Raw genomic sequence first — 16,215 nt, forward strand, 5'->3', positions numbered from 1 at the left:
AGATCATCATGCTGTGATGGCCTGCTGCACCCCCTGTCCAAGACAATCTCCATGGCTATGAACCATATGACTAGTAAGCAAAACCACCTCAAACATACAGTGCACTACTGTTCAAAGGTTTGGGGTCTGTAAGATTTATGCTTTTGAAATAAGTCTCACATTTTAAAATCATTAACCCCAGGTTTTTTCAGTGAGATTGTCCTTGAGAAGCCTGTAGGCTAAATAATCAGCTAAATAATAGGCGACTAATACAATATTATAATGGTCATAGTTATAATAATAATTAATTTAACTATTATGATAACATGATATCCTGATCATTAGTATATTTTATTTTATTTCTTTAGGTCTGTTTTGAATTATGTTGGCCAATGAGACACCACACTGTCCAACTCAAAGGTATTTATGTATTTGTATGTTTTTTTTTATTGATCAATACTGAAATTCTTTGTACTTTTAAATGCTGAATGTGGTTCAGGGGGTCGACAACTTTAGGCAGTTATTTTTCACAGATATCGTGGGCAGCTGTGGCTCATACTCTTAGCCTTTAAAAATGTTTGAATTGATATCCCCAATGCAATATCAGGGGGTAAATATATCATTAGAGTTCTTAAAGTTATGGCTTTGCTCTTGTTACCAGATGAGATATAATCCCTATTGTTTGGCCCTGTGATTCTTCAGGACAAGACCTTGATGCCATCCATAGTCAGTAGATGAAGAAGGTGAGTTTAGCCCATCTTGTCAAAATGCCCATCTTGGCGAGTTTCCTCGTAAACAGTCTTGTGTGTTTTAAACAGAAAGAAAACAGATGCGTGTCATTTATATTAGGTCTGCGCATTCGTCTTAAAGGGACAGCAGCCTAACGTACCCGCAGCTGTTTGTGTCGCCAATGGTGATCAAACATCAAAAGAGAAAATGACTTGTAGCTTTAGCAAAGATACATTTAATTAATTTATAGTTATTTTATTTTTACAGTGAAGACTTATTTTACATTTTGATAATTCAATTTCTGTACCTGATGTTTTCAGATTTAACTGAAAAACATAATGCACTGCTTATTTCAACTGTATTTTTCTTCTATTGTATTTATCTATACTTGTTATCTATTGTAATTTTCTATGCAGGTTCACTCCTCTACAAAATCCCCCCAATAGGGGTTATGCGGAGCGCCCAGCGGTCGAACCGGAAAGAGGTCTAAGCATTTCTGCTTTTCACTTCTGTACACATCTGCAGCGGTAGGTGATCTCGGTTTACTGTTAATTTTCGCTTATTACACTAAAATTCTTATTTCTGTTTTAATTAATGTCACGAATGCTAAAATATCAGAAAAGGGAACATCCGAACAGCAGTTTTTGTTGTGTGCCGATCTGCTCTATGTCGGGGAAAATGAGTAGTACAGAAGTACAAATGGGTTCTGTACTCATAAAGTGACATCACCATTCGCGTCAGCAGTAGCATTCGCCATCAGGCAAATGTTATTTAAATAAACTCCTGATTTTACTTACAAACTTTCCAATGCCTGGTTTAATGAGTACAGAACCTATTTGTACTACTGTAGAAGTTTGGTGCCATTCTGGGCATTATTAGTGGGGTAATTTACCAGATACAAACCTGGAGCCGCGCATGCACTAAACCATACGGCTGATATCTCTAAATAAACTCTAAATTTTTCAATATTGTGCAGCCCTAATATTGAGCATATCTTAAAGTGAACTTGGAATGATAATTTGTGATACCAGATGAGATGTATGTACAAGGCCGCCTTAATGCACGGGCTTACCTGGGCTGAAGCCCAGGGGCCTCCCAAGTTCAGGGGCCTCCCATGTTCAGGTTTATGATGAGCTGAAAAGGTCATATTGTTTTAACTTGTCAGATTTTGTCGCTGTATGTCGCTAGTCGCTTGTGGACATTGGTAGTGCTGTCGCTCTAATGTTATTGTTATGGTGCGTTCACACCAAACGCGAAAAGAGCGTCTGGCGCGAGTGATTTCAATGTTAAGTCTATGCAAAGACGCGTTTATGCGCGTCTAGAGGTCCCGCGGCGCGAATGAGGCGTTACGGTTCGTGTCCGCTCAGTGCCGCTAACGTCTCCGCTTTGGGGTGTCTGTTGCGAGTGTGTTTAATCGACGTTTTTTTTCAACACACGGACAGTATAATCATCAGCGATGCACGCGATTACATTTAGAAATAGACAAGCTTTGTTTCCAAATGCACCAAGCAATGATCCTTTCAATTTTATAAACTTTTATAAACCCAGCCAATATAATCACAATGAACACATCCAAAAATAAAATCTTTAACATGTAGGCTATATAACAACTGCAAAGCGTCTAATTTGTAAACAAAATGATTTACGCACTAAATCCAGAATAAACTCACTGAGACTGTCGATAGTTTCTTTTCCGTGCATCATTTTATTATATCCATGTTTGTGGTTAGTTACTGTCAAATCATATAAAACAGTGAAATCGCCCTCGAACTCTTCTGTCTCTCCTGCACTCGAGACGGTGACGGGAGCTGAGCTCCACTGAAAGGCTTCTTTCCTATTGGTTGTCGCTCGCGAAAATCGCTTCTCATTTGCATAAAGTTGAAATTTAGTTGCTGTGTGTGGTTGTTAAATAAAGTGTCTTGTGTTTATGTGCTCAGTGATATGTTAATAACAATATTAAAATTAAAAACAATATAAAAAAAAAAAAACTCACTGTTGTAGGTCTCGAAAGAAACTAATGCATTATGTGATGTAGATTACCTATTACACTTTTTTTAAAATGAGACTCTATTAATCGAGGGTATGGGGGGCCTACAAAACCTCTCAGCCCCGGGGCCTAACATTAGGTTAAGGCGGCTCTGTGTATGTATGATAGATTTTGAACTGTAATATATATTTTTTTTTTTTCAGGTTTTCTGGGATCCCAGCGGAAGGCATCAAGGCATCAGATGTTGGCCTGGACAGATGTTCCTGTAAACTACACCGACCTTTGCTTTTGCATGGATGGCTGATTATTACCATGTTCTGTGAGGGCATCATTATAGCAAAACTGAGCACCTGTGACGGTGGAATTTGTAGGTGTAAAGTCACAGATAAAAAAAAAAAATTGATAGTAGTTTCAAACTTTTTTTCTCTTTCTCTCTCATAAACACAGCAGTTACAGGTTTTCAAATTCTTCATTGGAGGTGAGACTTATACGTTATATGTAGAGCGAATTCGCAGGTCAGAGTTCACTAGACTTGAATATTATTTTCTCTGTTTTTTATTTGACTTCAGAGTTGAAAGTGGGCTTAAAGGGTACATAGGCTTAATGGGTATCCTTACCCTAAAACATTCCTTTTTTGATTTGTAGTCTGAAATAATAAATAGTGCAATATAAATAAATGCAATGTAGTGTTTTCAAATATATACATTTTTCTATACACATTGATGCTGAAATATCTGAATAATTACACGATACCAGCAGTGCTCGTGCTCTCATATCTCCTACAGCTTGTGACACACAATCCCACCTCACTCTTTTCATTTGCTCAGGATGAATATTAATGCCATTACAGGGCTTGAATTTTGGCATGGGATTGTGTGTACATGTAACGCGTTGTCTTTTTATTTTCTTGTTAAATTTGCAGATGGTTTTGGGAGTTTAAATGTTTTGAGCGGAGTGAAGATTGGCACATTCATGTATATTGTATATAAATGAAGACTTTTTCAATTTTGTTCTAAGTTATAGGCTACAGTTTGCAAAAAGATAGTTTTAATTAAAATGTTTGTGCAGTTTTATTTATTGAAATATTTTCATGTTTGAAATATTAAATGTAAATTACTGTTCCTGAATACATTTTGCTAACGCTGTTTTTGATGACTAAGGCTACGTTCACACTGCAGGGCTTAATGCTCAATTCCGATTTTTTGAAAAAATTCGATTTTTTTGCAAGGCCGTTCACATTTCCAATTAAATGCGACCTTTTGTGATCTCCTGTGTGAACGTGAAATGACCCAGAAGTGACCCGCATGCGCAGAAGAGTACTCAACGGTCAACGACGTCACTTGTTGTTTGCGGAAGTAGCTAAACTTTAACTGTGATTCTCTCACACACACACACACACACACACACACGAGCGCGCGCAGCGACCGTTACACAAGAGCCAGACAGCAGCCGCTGACCTATCTAATATCAGATTCAGCACAAATAAGTTAACATAACGTATAATGGCCGTGGGCTTTTTTTTATTTATTTTTTTTATTAACGGGCTCGTCGAGGTCGACCCGTTCGGCAGATTTACCTCAGCTCGACGAATATGCAGTCCGTTTTCAAACCGACGACTACTTCAACGCAGGATTATGACGTTTTTCGCGTATCAGTGACGTGCGGGTCGGATAAATGCGACCTGGCCGTTCAGACTGAAGTCGCATTTGAAAAGATCGGATATGTATCGGATTTGGGACCACATACCCAAGTGGCCTGGGTCGCATTTGAAAAGATCGGATCTGTGTCGTTCAGACTGTCATGAAAAGATCAGATACAGGTCGCATAGGGGCAAAAAAATCGGAATTGGGTCGTTTCAGCCTGCAGTGTGAACGTAGCCTTATTTTAGGTTGATAATTAAACAATGAATCAACAAAAACATGGATTGTGTGCTGATTTATTTATTTAATACAAACTGATTGATTTACTTATTAATGATAGTTTCTGTAAATTCAATTTATTGTAATAATATATTCATAGGATTTTTAAGTGTTTGAACAATAAACAATGTAGATTATGTTGTTTGTAGACCTATAATTTGTGTACAGGCATATCAGGATGTGTAGACGTTAGGAGAACCTTCCGGGAACGTTCCGAGAACCTTCCGGGAACGTTCCGAGAACCTTCCGGGAACGTTCCGGGAACGTTCCCCTAACCTATAGGGAACGTTCTATTAACGTAAAGAAAACTTTCCTGGCTAACCAATAGGGAACGTTCTTGGGAACGTTCCGGGAACGTTCTGGGAACCAAAAACTAACGTTCCCAGAACGTAAAATTGTTAGCTGGGTACCTGCGGTTGACCACACGGTGGCAGTGTTGCGCTTTAGCGGAACAGAGTCACGAGGTGGTACTTTGAGAACGAGACTTCAGCAATCCCAATTTTCACGCGTGCAGACTTTTTGCAAACACAAAAACCACACTGCAAATAAATTTTAAAAAGATCGCGGCGGATCTTCTGTGCCTGGTCTGTACAGACACTGAAACGGGGTTTTCACTGGGTAGCTAGACCAGCTCTTTACAACCCGTATTTATCGTCGCAAACGATATCAAATAAAGATCTTTTTTTTTTTCTGACCCGGAGTACTTTGCTCTCGGGGTTTACAGAATACCGGTAACACGCCTGAGGGAACTTTCCTTTGTTCAAACACAGGTCTTACGACAGAATTACATGTACGCAGTCAAGCAAAAAGAGATTTTTTTTTTTTTTTTCTTAGACTTGTAACAATACTGTAAAAACTGCAGTTTTTCTCCACAACCAGGGAATACTGGCGGGTTATTGATACGGCTTTTCGCCTTGATCAGTTTTTGAGTCGACTTATCAATACAAGGTTCAAACGCGCGCACAAAACATTAAACTTCCAAAATCACACATGAATATAAATTTGAATATCTTGTCCCAAAGTAAAGTTTGAAAGTGCCCGCATTCTAATACACAAAATATAATGTAGCAACACTGACTCTGTTTAGGGAATTTATTAGCTCAAATGAGAGAAAATATTCACTATATGAATATTCATATGCTGCTTACATAAATTAAATTATTCCAAATAGGGAATAGGTCAAAACCTCAACTTATATCAATGATTACACGATTACTCGTAGTAACTGCTGATATAGGTAGGTAGAATTATATTTTAATTAGGGGAAATTTAGGTAGAAGTTAATGTTCATTTATTATGCAAACTGTCCGTCCAGCAAACAGCATGTACAATTTCGGAACAGAAACCTATCGTCTTTAACACCGACAAATAACTTCTTCCTGTGGCCACAAGGAATGATTATTTTTTATAGATATTTTAATAGTAAAATCAAGGTAGAGCTTTAGGTTAGATCACACTCTCAGGGACTTTAGCAATGAAACAAAAAGGCAAATTCAATTCAAAAAGATTATGGAAGTTTAATCAAACAAGCTAAAGATTACATGTACTATTTCAATCACGCATATGCATAACAAACAAACAATATAAACGATCGCAAATAAGACAAAATAAAATAAAAGGTTATGAGAGGGAAAGAGAAAATGAGAGAGGGAGAGAGAGGGAGAGACTGATTTTAGGTGTGTGTGTAAGATGGTAGCGTTGTAAGAGGATGTGTGTGTGTCTGGTAGCACGTGCGTGTGTTTGTCTAGGAACGCGTGCGCGTGTGTGTGTGTGTGTGTGTAAGTGTGTGTGTAAAGAATGAGTGAGAGAATTAGAGAAAGGCAAAGACAGTTTAAAACATTCCTTCACAACGAGACCCCAACAGTTTCTAGTAATTCTTAGACAACTTAAACAGCATTTCTTTCGGATTGCGAATTTAAGAATGTAACGTTACTTTACTTTGTTTGCCTATTGGCCCTCGTTTGTGCGTCTGAGTGGACAAAAGGAGCCTGGAAACACGTGGTCAGATGCGTCGTCAACACGTGTTGTGCCGAATTTCGACTCCCTGCCAGAATCTGACTCCCCTCGCGTGCACGCGCAATGACGTCACCACACTAGTCGCCGAATTTCGAAATTATATTGAGTTAGGCCTACTTGGATTCAATAAATAGTAAAACAAAACGCACTAGGTCTCTATGTAAAGCTTTTATGCTATTTATATGATGATCTCATACCTGTTCCTTTTTCTGTTAATATCATTTTTCTCTCTCTTTCTTTTAGCCTACTTGTAGGCTATTATTATTTTATACTGTATATGTTCTTTTACTATTTGTTGTTGACTACATTTGTATATGTCTTAGACTATTGTCATGTTTATTATTTGTAATTTGATTGGCATTTAATAAAAAAAGTAAAAAACTAAATCCTTTACTGTTCATCTATAGTTTCCACACCTGTAATTCCTGTCTGCATTTAGTGTTTGTATACTGTGTGTGTGTGTGTGTGTGTGTGTGTGTGTGTGTGTGTGTGTGTGTGTGTGTGTGTGTGTGTGTGTGTGTGAAATTAATAAATAACAAATGAATATAAATAGGAAGTGAAACTGCTAAAAACATAACCTGTTTATTAGATCTAATGGCTGCGAGGAAAATGTTTGGTTGGGGTCGGGGTCGGGGTCGGGGGCATAAATTATAACCATATGTATTTATGCAGTGACACACATAAAATCACTATAATTTTAAACACAGCACCTGCCAAATTTATACTCTCCTTCCAATGTCAGCTTTGCAAGAGAAAACACATGAAACTCATTCTGATGACACCTTTGTCCATGGAGGATCCTCTGCAGAAAAGCACAAGTATTTTATGTATAGATTTAAGCAGCACCCGTCAAAACCATCCTCCCCCTCAAATGTATTACATTAACACACACAATTATACTGCACCTTATTGAAACTGAGCATTTTCACTGGACTACCTCTGCACCTAAATTAATGTATTAATGTGTCTATTTTTATTCTTTCTAAATTGTTTATGATTATTTGTACTTACTGTATATTTTTGTATACTTTATCTTTCACTCTATTATTACTCTAATTATAGATAATTGTGGTGCATACTAATATTCACTTTGTCCCTATGTTAAGACTGTGATGTGTGCCCTCGGTGGTACCACTGTGACTGCGCAAAAACATCGATGGAAGTCACCAACTACTTGTGTCCAGCTTGTATAAAATAAATGTATTTATTTTCAAGTGTTGAGCAGTAGTTTCTCTTTTTTTATTATTGTTTAGTTTGTAATCCTATTTAAGTTATTATTTTCCAACTTATGCGTTTTTGACCAGCTCATTGGAGATCACAATTCAAAAGACACCAACTTTGCACATACAATAAAAATTATTATTTTACTGTGACACATGTACATAACAGGGGGACCAACGGTGAATGCAATGAAATGACATTTTCATTGAGCAAACAATAATAAGAAAAACATTCCTGAATGATTTCACAGTTATAGGCGTTTTACATGTATTTCTGTTTTTTTTTTATCACCGAAATGCAGTTAATCATCCTGCAAACAGAAAGTGTGCACCATCATAAAATACATTTAAAGTTGTAGGTAAATGTTGAAACAGATAACAAGTGTTGTGTCCACTTCAGATAGCCACCCAGTTATACTGGCAAATATCAGCCAGAATGAACTGAAAGTGCCCATCACAATACAACATCAAGTGTAAAACAGAGAAATTATTTTAGCATCCATAGTAAGAGGTGTAACCAGAATGAGTTTCATTTGTCTTTGATTTTGCAAACCTGAAAAATGAGGGAAGTATGATTTATATAATTTGCTTACACCTGTGCTTTGGACAGGAAAATAATCCTGGGGTTTGATTTAAATAAATGTACTGGCAGAGTATATCTAAGAATAATATTATGTGCAGAATTAAGTAGAACTTATTGCACATGGTATTTGGACTGTCTATAGTAGTAAACAGTGCACAATGGGAATAAATGTTAAATATTAACATTTCATATTTGACTTAGGTAAGTTTAGTGCACTTAAACATAATGTCCTGTATGCCAGTGATCAGTTTTCGCAACGCTTTCTGGAAAACACTGATAATAAACACCTGTAAAAAAAAAAAAAGAAAAAAAAAAAAGACACCAAACTTTTTTTAAGTAACACAAACAGACGAAAAATAAAACAGTCGCACCGACGTTATTGCGCGTGCACGCGAGGGGGAGTCAGATTCTGTCAGGGAGTCGAAATTCGGCGACTAGTGTAGTGACGTCATTGCGCGTGCACGAGAGGGGGAGTCAGATTCTGGCAGGGAGTCGAAATTCGGCACAACACCGGGGTTGTTGCGATGGTAACTCAGAGCGTGCGTCAACTTAGCCAAAGATGATTTAGTCTTAAGTTGGTTTCGTTGGTTTTTAAGAAAGTTATCAAACTGAGGTAAACTATCAAGAAAAGAAAGACTTAGAAATAAAAACGAAATAAAAAGCAAACGAAGGTTTCTTGGAGGAAGGAAGGCGGGTCTCTCTCTCTCTGGCAAACTGCAAGGATCGAGAGATATGGCGCCGTGTTTTGAAGGAGCTAAAGTCACGCCTTCTCACGTGCGTGACCCAATCGTCTGGAAGGATGTGGCCACCTCCTTACGTTTTGTAAAGGCACACGCCTCTTCCGACTATATGCTGACGGGATAAACTCGTTCATAAACAGTTATAAAACTGGTATTAATGAAAGAATGCATAATTTTATACTCTGAGTTAAAAATTCAACACCGTTGGTTTTTTCTGAACATGACGATACCACGGATCGTCAATCTGGCAGTTAATAACACAGAGTTACATGATCCTTCATAATAATAAGCATTTCACTTTTTGATTATACCATAAAACTTAGTTATAGCGGTTTTCCGTATAAGGACCATGACACAAATACATTTCAAAAATATATTGGCAAGGGTGATTTTGATCATAATGTCCAGGAATGAGAGCTTCTCTGTGTTTTGTGTGTGCGTAATGTCATCTCCAGTTCACGAGGCTGTGTCCGCCGCGTGAACTGCGTTCCCCCCCCCTCAGTGTGTGTGTGCGTATGCAGAGTCATTCAAACGTTGGACCGTGTGGCGAACTTTTGGCGTGTTACGAAGAGTCAAAATTGGAATTAAGATATTTTGAATTTGAATTTTGAATTTTGACTAGTCAAAACTAAATAACGACTAGTACTGTACAGCCTGGCTGTTGTACAGCCAACAGCCAGGGGTATTTAATACTAAACCGGCTTGCCATTGGCGCGTCTCCGATCATCTACAGTTGGCGGCCGATGACGTCAACGCTCGCTCGCTCGCTCGCGCGGTCTCTCTTCCCTCATTGAGAGTTTCAGAGCCGAGTCTTCTGTGGTGAGGAGAGCAGTTCACGGTATTTCTCATATTTACACAGCTATCACACACACTTTATACAGTTTGATTAAGCGACAGGCTCATTTCTGTATTGTTTTCATCGATCACAGCGATACTTGTGCGTCTTTTCTGGCGTCTTCCTTCTGAAATAAACATTTAGTGCAGCAGCAGCGAGCATGAGGAGAATATGGTGAGTTCATTCAGACCTGAGCGATTTTGTGTTCGTTTGTGTGATTGTTTCGTCAAGTCAAAAGTCAAAGTTTAAGATCTGTAAAGGGAAATGTGAATCGATCTCAAGTGTCATACTGGAACAGAGACTGCTAATGCTTTACATTGAGCCTAAGATGAGCCACGCGAGACATTAAAGCAATAATAATAAATATGAATAGCGTTTTACTGCGTTTTCTAAGAAGGTTACAGATAGGGTTTTTATTTTTTATTTTTTTTATCAACAACCTGAACTCACATATGTGTTCTCTTAGTATCATGTGTTATTCGGTACAAATATAGAATGATTTAAGTACAAATTTACTTTGAATGGTAGTTGTGCTTAGTTTCAATCGTGTGGCGGGGTAGGATGGATGAAACATAACAGTTTAAACGCCAACTATTCATCTAATGCTTGTTTTTATGAACAATACCTGACAAGTAACTTATGTACATATTGTTACAAACATATTTTGTCATTTTATTTTAATTTAAAGGTTCATATTAACATTTTTGTTCTGTCGCCGAATAAACAATAGGCCTATGCGCATTTTGCGTAATCTTTCTAATGGCTCGTTTCCACTGAGCGGTACGGGACAGTACAGTATGGTATGCAATTATTTGTGTTTCCACTGTCAAAAGTTGTGAATGGTACCAAAATGCCGTATCGTACCAATTTTTAGGTATCCTTTCGTTGGAGTGCCTAGCACAGTGGTACGGTACTAAAGGGTGGAGCTAGACTCACTGCAGAATGTTGATTGGTTGACAGAGAATCGTCACTTGCGCGTGCTACAAGGTGATTGACAACATTAGAAGCGCCATTTTTTTAATATACAGTGGAAATATAACACTACTGTTATTGTGTCACGAAATGTAGTTTTAAGAGTTTTTCAGGTGAGAATGTAGTTGTTTAAAGCTCAAATATGTGGTTTATTTATAAAGATTTATGAAAATTTGATCCAGGTTATGAGATCAATTCCAGCCGATCACCGGGCGCTTGGCGCTCATGTTCCCCGCCTGGAACAGCCTTTCCTGGTCTAGTCGTTCTGACGTTTTCCGCTGACTCTGACGTCTCTGTAGTGGTTAAACATGAGATATAATTCGTCTTGTGTAGACCTAACGTCGATCTTTGATCTCGTGAATCATATCATTTGTTCCCTGACCAATCGTTTTGGCTGAGGGCTAAGTGAAATTTCATATATTTAGGCTATTTAACTTTACTGTTGTAACGTTAGACTAGAGCACTGAATTTTTATATTTGACTGAATTGTTTGCTTTATTTCTTACATACTTATAGCTTCTTGTACCTTTTACTTTTTTTTTTTTGATAAAACTGAAATTAGGGTTGAGTTTTGTAATTTTTTCAAAGATTATCACTGTAATGTTGTTTATTGCAACATTTGTACAATTGGACATATTGCCTGGAATAACAGGGGTGTGTTTTTTATTTTGTTTTGTTATAAATAGGCTAACATTATACATGCAGTGAATATAATCAATACGCGTTGCTTGAACCACATTTGTGTGCCTATAATGTTTAAAATGTATTTAAATGAACACGAAAAGAGGCAGAGTGGTGTTTTATAACACATTTCATTTTATTGTTGCCTAAAATGTACATACAAAGAAAGCCGGAGTAGCAGAGCGAGCTGAGTGACGCAGAATTACCGGACTCGCGTCCTCTGGAGTCATTCTCCTGAGTCGGACTTGGCAAGTCCGAACTTTGCGTACTTGGTATTGAGAAACGCCTAATGTCGGTGCTTGTGACAAACATGTCGAGAAGCAAGAACAAGATCTGGGGCCTGTTTCAGAAAGGAGGTGAAGTGAAAACTCTAAGTATGTTAACCCTGAAATGAGGGAAACTCTGAGTTTTCTGTTTCAGAATGGGAGGTATGTTAAACCTGAGAAAGCAGAGTAAGTCAAGCCCGTTTCTGAAAGAGAGGTAACTTATACTCTATATGGTTCACCATGGTAACTTACTCTGTGAACCTAACCTGGTCAGGAGCAGGTTTCTTTCGGTCTCCTCCCATTTTTTAAAGAGGAAGCAGTGTTTAAACACCTCATTCATTCTTTCAGTACCTTTTTATTAAAATTAATCTTTTATTAATAACTGAAAATACAGTAGTAGATTAGAGTTACATAATGTAGTTCTAAACAAATTGTACAGAATTAAACTGTGGCATTTACTGAAAATCACTGAACTGTGTTCATCTGTGCACCAGAAGTTGATGGACCGTCCTCCTGCTGTTCTTCCACACACTGGGGGCGCGGGGGGAGATGAGATTACCTGTTTATACTTATATTTAAACTTAGATTCTATAGGCTACTCCACATAAAAATGTGAAAAAATGTGAATGTGTAGATTGTTTGATGTGTAGACACATAATATTAACATTAACTCTGTAGGCCTCTCTGTGGCAGCAGAAACTCTTTATCCCCATGTGATGAGCATTTGGTTGAGTACACTTTATAACACTATTTGTCATAATTTCTGGTGTGAGTAGGAGACCTGCCTGGAGTTCTGTTGGGACAGGAGGCTCCAAAACACAGATATTACCATCAGAATCTGTTGGGACCAACAAAAATCCTAACCCAAAGTAAGATATATGGAAATATAAAAAATAGCCTATATAAAAAATAACACATATGTAAACCACTTACAATTTTATGAAGGCTCTTGGATCTTTGGGACTGGCTCTGAAGTCCCTCCAGGAATTCCCTTAGCCAAAAATGCTGCTGCACTGCTAGACACTGGATGCTATTTAGTTATTTAATATGTCAAATATTTGTAAAGTCAGATAGCCTACACCCATGATATGCTCAAGCCTTACCTGACTGAATTATGTTTTTGTATTTAATTTTCAGCTGCTGCCATGTTCTTTTAATGCCTGCAGGATTGCACCTACATTAAAATTAAAATTAAAATTAGGTTGAATAACATACTGTTCTTTCAGTTTCACCGCTGATATTACAACAGTTGTGTAAGTTACTCTTGTATTACTAACTACAAAATGACATCTTCAACTGTAATTAGATTAATGTAATAATGACTATCTTTGGAAATTATTGGTCTACTTATTACTAATTACTAAATCCCATGTCAACCTTAAACACTTGAACAATACAAGGAGAGACAAGAAACTGCACTTTTAATGCTTTCAAATAAACAATATACAATTGCATGAATTATTCTTGAATTGACCAAAGTGTGTAGAGGGAGAAGGTTACATTAAAAATATACCTTTTAAAAATGTATGTTAAATAGCCTATACAGAATTGTTCTATAGTCTAATGCAATTACATCAGATTTAACTTTAATTAAATTACAGTATTTAGATTACTTGGTAATTAATTACACCCATCACTGTATAACAGTAATTAAAATGTAAACTTATAACTTATAAACAAAATAATGTTCGTACTCTCCATATGCTTGCAGAAGCACATCCAGTTCTGCTGGTGAGAAATATGAAGACCTCTTTTTGTCTGGCGCTGTTATGGCGATATTTTTATGTCAAAAGTTATGAGGGTGTAAGCAGTGGTTAAATTGGCTTTTGTAGGGAGGGGGAGCCCTTATTTACGGTGGTCATCATTAAAAATCGCACCATAAAATGACTTAATGTGTTTTACACCAAAGGGGCTATTTTTCCCGTATTAATGTGTAAGGTAAGGTTGAGTAGTTATTCAAACAAAGATAAATACTTTACCATTTATTTTTATTTATTTTTTTCCTTAATGTTAACAAGCAGGCAACGGATTTCACCCTCGGAAAAATGAAATTGAACATGTTTGAAAATATTGGTTGGTTGTTTTGTAATGCTAGATAGGCCTATATACAGTGGTGGTCAGAATTAACGGCACCCCTGGTAAATAAGATCAAAAATGGCTGTAAAAAATAAATCTGCATTGTTTATCCTTTTGATCTTTCATTCAAAAAATGTGCAAAAATCTAACCTTTCATTGAAGTAAAAGAATTGAAAGTGGGGGGTAAATCACATTATAAAATAAATGTTTTTCTCCAAAACACGCTGGCCACAATTATTGGCACCCTGTTATTAAATACTTTTTGCAATCTCCTTTTGCCAAGATAACAGATCTGAGTCTTCTCCTATAATGCCGGATGAGTTTGGAGAATAACTGACCAGAGATCAGAGATCATTTCTCCATACAGAATCTCTCCAGATCCTTCAGATTCACAAGTTCATGTTGGTGCTGCTTCTCTTCAGTTCACTCCACTCATCAGGTCAGGGGACTGGGACGGTCATGGCAGAAGCTTCATTTTGTGCTCAGTTACCCATTTTTGTGTTGATTTTGGGGCTGTTTACACCTGGCCACTTCATGCGTTTTCTCAGATCGGATAGCTATCTGATTTATCAAAACGATTCCATTTACACCTGGTCACATAAATGTGTTTTTGCGAAACGGATTTAAATCCGATCTTCAGTTCCCGCTCTATATGCAGATTTAATGGAGTGCACATCACCGAAAGCAACAGATATGAGCTGCATTTTGTTGATCATCAGCTAAAATTTAAAAATCAAAGACAGCAATAAGAGAGAGCAGTAACAGCCCTGGTAAGATCATTTCGTTTCTTTACTTTTAATGATGATGATTGTGTGATAAGCGTCTGCGACTTACTTTCACTTTGATTTGCGATAGTTTGCACGTTGGTTTAATGAATAGATGCTCAGCTTCTCATCTGCGGTGATGCGTGTTCCAGTAGCGTCGTCATATCTGGCTATAACATTACATATAGCCTATAACACGCTCTCACACGCTTATTTTTTTAGCATTTTTGGGAGGAGTACAATTTACATATGTGGTTTCAACAACCAGATGCATTTACACTTGTCCAGTTTTGTCTGGAATGCGGCCCAGACCACCTCCTGAAGTGGTTTGAGCGATCGGATTCAAATCCGTCTCGAATGCGTTTCGGAGGGCATTTACACCTGGTCTTTTCACGATCGGATAGCTATCCGATCTGAGAAAACGCATGAAGTGGCCAGGTGTAAACAGCCCCTTTGATGTTTGTTTTGGACCGTTGTCCTGATGGAAGATCCAACCACGGCCCATTATAAGATTTCTATCAGAGGCAGTCAGGTTTTAATTTTTTATCTGTTGGTATTTGCTAGGATCCATAATACCATGTTTCTGAACAAGAAGTCCAGGACCTCCAGCAGAAAAACAGGCCCACAACATATAAGATCCAGCAGTAAATTTAACCGTAGGCATGGGGTACTCTTCATCCCTGTTTGCACCAAACACATCTGGTGGGTTTGCTGCCAAAAAGCCCTTTTTTTTTTTTGTTTCATCTGACCACAGAATCCGGTCCCTTTTGAAGATCCAGTCGTGTCTGACAACTGAATATGCTGGAGTTTGTTTTTGGAGGAGCGAGGCAGATTTTTCTTGAAACCCTCCCCAAAAACATGTGGGGATTTAGGGGTTGTTTGATAATTTTTTTTAGGCTTTCTGACCCCAAGACTCAACTAATCTCTGCAATTCTCCATCTGTGATTGTTGAAGAGTCTTTGGCCACTCAAACCATCCTCCTCACCGTCTATTAAGGCAATATAGACACACGTCCTCTTCCTGGCAGATTCGTAACATCTTTAAGTCAAGTCAAGTCAAGTTTATTTGTATAGCGCTTTTCACAATACAGATTGTATCAAAGCAGCTTCACAGTATTAAATTAAAATAATACAACAAAGTTTGTTTCAAGAGGAATTTATTGATTGATAAAATTAAATTAAATATCCCCAAAATATCCCCAACTGAGCAAGCCAAAGGCAACAGTGGCAAGGAACCGAAAAACTTCATCAAGTGACCTAATGGTGTCCTAAAACTCCATCAGGTGACCTAATGGAGAAAAAAAAACCTTGGGAGAACCCAGGCTCAGTCGGGGGCCAGTTCTCCTCTGGCATTTATGAGCTAGAGGCCGGATTGTAGTTTGAACTGTAGGATTATATGAATGCCTGGCTGAAGAGATGCGACTTTAATCTAGTTTTAAACTGGGAGAG

The 16,215-nt window shown here is 37.7% G+C and overlaps 1 protein-coding gene and 1 long non-coding RNA gene across 2 annotated transcripts in view; both read left to right on the forward strand.

Moving 5' to 3' along the window:
• LOC309492160 (uncharacterized protein) overlaps positions 1–16,215 on the forward strand; it is a 129,813-nt gene that overhangs the window by 79,882 nt on the left and 33,716 nt on the right. The gene's annotated exons all lie outside the window — the stretch shown is intronic.
• On the forward strand, positions 450–3,847 carry LOC309492744. Its single transcript, XR_014203684.1, has 3 exons — positions 450–722; positions 1,125–1,235; positions 2,899–3,847. It is a non-coding gene; the product is annotated as an uncharacterized lncRNA (long non-coding RNA).

The sequence above is a fragment of the Leuciscus leuciscus genome (genome assembly GCF_965113295.1).
Source record: "Leuciscus leuciscus genome assembly, chromosome: 1".
Taxonomy (NCBI): domain Eukaryota; kingdom Metazoa; phylum Chordata; class Actinopteri; order Cypriniformes; family Leuciscidae; genus Leuciscus; species Leuciscus leuciscus.